We start from the raw sequence: 4,174 nt of genomic DNA on the forward strand, positions 1-4,174 counted from the left end.
TGCAAATTTTTACAGGGTAAAAGATTTGATTTATACGTAGAATCAAGAATGTGTTCTCCAAATTCTATATAGACTGCCCACTCACTTTAAAAAGTTTTGAGCATTTACTAAGCATTCAAAAACATTGATTTGGTGATTATTTACCAGGAAACAGTACAAATAAAAAATACTCGTAATGGAAGTTAATCCTTAAAGCACTATGAGCTCTTTCACTTTTAAAAAGTATGTTAGTATCTATCAAATTTTTAAAACATTGGATTTCAATGTGGTATTTTCCTATATATCCACAACGTATTTTGATCATGCTCCTGCCCCACTGTCCTTCCATTACATGCTCCCCCCTTCTTCCCTTCCTCCTGCCCAGTAATAGCCTCCCTCCTACTCCAATGCCACCTTTTTATTTCTTTAACATTCCACATACAAGGCAAAACAGGCAATACTTTTCTGAGTGGCTTATTTCACTTGACATGATAATCTCGTTTCATCCATTTTCCTGCAAATGATATAATTTTGTCCTTTATGGCTGAAAACTCCATCTTATATATATATATGCCACATTTCTTTACCTATTCATGTGTTGATGGAGCATCTAGGCTGGTTCCATATCTTGACTATTGTAAATCGTGCCACAATAAACACAGCTATGCAGGTCTTCCCATAGTATGTTGGCTTTAATTTTTTAGGGTATATACCAGGAGTGGTATAGCTGGGCCACATGGTAGTTCTACTTCTAGTTTTCTGAGGAACCTCTCTACCAGCTCCTATAGCAACTGTACTAATTTACATTCTCATCATCAATGTAGAAGGATTCCTCACCCCTACATACTCAGCATTTACTATTTTCTGCATTCTTGATGATAGCCATTCTGACTGGGGTAAGATGTAATCCCAGAGTACTTTTGATGAATTTCTCTACCAGTTAAAGATATTGAACATTTTTTCATATACATATTAGACTCTGGACCTCATTTGAGAATTGTCTGTTGAATACATTCGCCTATTTATTGATTGAGCTATTTGATTTTTTGATGTTAAAGAGTTCTTAATATATTCTAGATATTAATCCTCTGTTGGAAGAGTAACTGGCATAGATTTTTTCTCTTTCTGTAGACTGTCCACGCTCTTGGCTATTTCCTTTGCTGTGCAGAAACCTTTAATTTGATGTAGTCCCATTTGTTGATTCATGCTACTATTTTCTGTGCTAGTGAAGTCATATTCAGGAAGTCTTTGTGATTGTGTATATGACTCCAAGTATTTCCCATTTTCTTCTAGAAGTTTCAGTGTTTCAGATCTTATATCTAGGTCCTTGATCCATTTTGAATTGACTTTTTCTTCTATAGAGTGAGAGATAGGGATCTGGTTTCAGTCTTCTACATATAGATATCCAGTTTTCCCCGAACCATTTGTTAAAGAGGTTGTCTTTTCTCCAACCTATGTTCTTGGCCCCTTTGTCAAGAATCAGATGGCTATAGTTGTGTCCTCTATTCTGTTCCATTGATCTAAGTGTCTGCTTTTGCACCAGTAACACACTGTTTTGGTACTATGGCTTTGCAGTATAATTTGAAATTGTGATGCCTCTGGCCTTGGTTCTTCCTTAGGATTGCTTTGGCTATTTTTGGGTCTTTTGTTTCCATATGAAATAGGATTGTTTTTACTAGTTCTTTGCAGAACGTCACTGGAATTTTGATGGGGATTGCACTGAATTTATAGATTACTCTCAATAATATGGCCACTTTAACAATATTAATTTTGCCAATAAATGTGGAAGATCTTTCCATCTTCTAGTACTTTCAATTTCTTTCTTCAGGGTTCCATAATTTTCCTTGTAGAAGTTTTTTATCCTCTTGGTTAGGGTAAAAAATAAAGAGTCCTAGGTTGTTTTTTTTTTAACTATTATGAACAGAATTGTTTTCCTGATTTCTTTCTCAGCTACGTCACTGCAGATTTTTTTTAATTTTAAAGAATAAAAACAACAAGGGGCTGAGGATGCAGCTCAGGGGCATAAGTGCCTGCCTGGCAATCGCAAAGTCCTGAGTTTAATTCCCAGTACCAAAAAAAAACCAAAAAACAAAAAAGAATAAAAACAACAAAAAAAATTTCCAAAACAATATGATAGGAGGGTAACAATGGTTAATACACTGCGTACTGCTACCTTTAAATTAGTTACTTAGAGTACAAGATATTAGCACTTAATTGTCCAAACAATATTAGCACAACCTATCTTTTGATAAATTTTGCTTTTCTCTTCCTTTTTTCTCCATTACCCAACTCAGTTTCTCTTTCCTTTTGAAATTTTTTCACATTTTACAATATCTACTACAGATTTTTGATCTTATTTACTCTTTCAGCTTCTCACACTAAGGAGACAATACAATGTTTCATTGCTGATTTTTAGAAAATCAGCTGCTGATTTTTTTAGAAAAGCTACTGTCTTTTTTAAATGTTGGTTTTGTATTCTATTACTTTGCTGAATTTGGGTATGAGCTCTAAAATTTCTCTGGAGTTATCTCTGGGGTCTTTGAAGTATAGGATCATATTGTGTACAAATAAAGATAACTGACTTCTTCCTTTCCCATTTATCGTTTCTCTTGCTTAATTACACTGGCTAAAATTCCAAGTACAGAGCCAGGGATATACTCCAGTACCACAGCACTTTCCTGGCAAACTCTAGGTTCTGAGTTCGATTGATGGTATCCAAAAGAAAAAGCAATCTCTAGTAATTAACAAAAACTTGGATAATGCATTTAAAAATAAAATAAAATTCCAACTACAGTACTATATTGAATACAACTAGTGAGTATGGGCAAGCTTGTCTCAGTCCTGATTTGTAGAAGAAATGCTTTTAAGTTTTTTCCCCATTCAGTATAACATTGTCTCTTTTATAACCACATATATAGAAAGAGTTAGATATATTAAATACATGTATTTAAAAACTCCAAGCTATTTTATTTCTTAAACATAGCTCCCTAATAGACTGCTCCACATAATGCAATCCTGAGCCCAGCCCAGGAAATGCCAGCAGTCCTCTGGTTGAGAAACACTGGATACGAGGGTATAAACAGAGTAGTATCATTCACACTGTCAGTGGACAGTTTCAGTATGAGAAAGGGTACAGTATGTGACAGCTCATGTAAAAAACAATAGCTGATATGCTCATTTATTCTTCAGAGACAATGGATGATCTTTCAATAAGCAATAACAGTGCATTCATCTAGGAACAGAAAGTAGAGGACTCAGAGACAGGGTAAAAGGAAGCTTATTTTTCACAGAACAGCTTATACCACATGCATAAATTCTTTAATATAAATGGTTAAAACTGAAGAAAAATAAGTAAATAATAAATTTCCAATTACAAATCGGATATGAGAAACATCTGTTTTTCCCATTCAAGCTCCTGGGAGTCATTTTCACCTATGTTTAAAAATACCATCCAGGCTATAGGCTGTGGCTAATTAAAATAAACCAAAAGACTGATGTAGACACATAGTTATTTTACACAAACTAAGAAGAATTTATTGACTATGAATAATGTGAAAGACAAAGGCCTGGCTGCTGGGAACAGAAAAAAACTAGGGCTTGGTTTACGCCCTCAAGGACCTCATGGTCTGTCAGGAAACTCAGACATTTAAACACCAAGGATCAAGAGCAGTCGGCCTCCTTGTAGCAGGAGTAAATGTTTTATATCACTGCATTTTGATGTGTTTTTTCACTCAGCAAAAGATAACTAAAGCACACAAAATTTAAAAGTGGATTTCAGCAGAAACACTAAATTCAAGATCAATGCACAAAAATCAACTGTATTTCTATACATATAGAAGACACAATAGAGAAATGAAATTTAGAAAATGAAAACACTTATAAAAGTATCAGAAGTTATCAAATACTTAGGCTTAAGCCAGGCTTGGTGGCACACACCTGTACTCCCAGCTACCTGGGGAACTGAGGCAGAAGAATTACAAGTTGCAGGCCAGCTTGGACAACTTCACAAAATCCTGTCTCAAAATTTAAGAAAATAAAAAGGACTGGGAATGTAAAATGCAGTATTCCCTGACTTCAATGCCCAGCTTGCATGCAAAAATAAATCTAGGAATAAATTAAATGAAATGTATTCCTATACTCAAAACTACAAAAGAGGATATACAGGAAGATTTTCTACTCATAAACTATATATATA

General features: G+C 34.5%; 1 protein-coding gene across 4 annotated transcripts in view; it reads right to left on the minus strand.

Annotated features, from left to right (window-relative positions):
* Positions 1–4,174, minus strand: part of Pcca (propionyl CoA carboxylase, alpha polypeptide) — a 401,509-nt gene that overhangs the window by 205,933 nt on the left and 191,402 nt on the right. The gene's annotated exons all lie outside the window — the stretch shown is intronic.

The sequence above is a fragment of the Chinchilla lanigera genome, unplaced genomic scaffold (assembly GCF_000276665.1).
Source record: "Chinchilla lanigera isolate Chin_1 unplaced genomic scaffold, ChiLan1.0 scaffold00003, whole genome shotgun sequence".
NCBI classification, from domain to species: domain Eukaryota; kingdom Metazoa; phylum Chordata; class Mammalia; order Rodentia; family Chinchillidae; genus Chinchilla; species Chinchilla lanigera.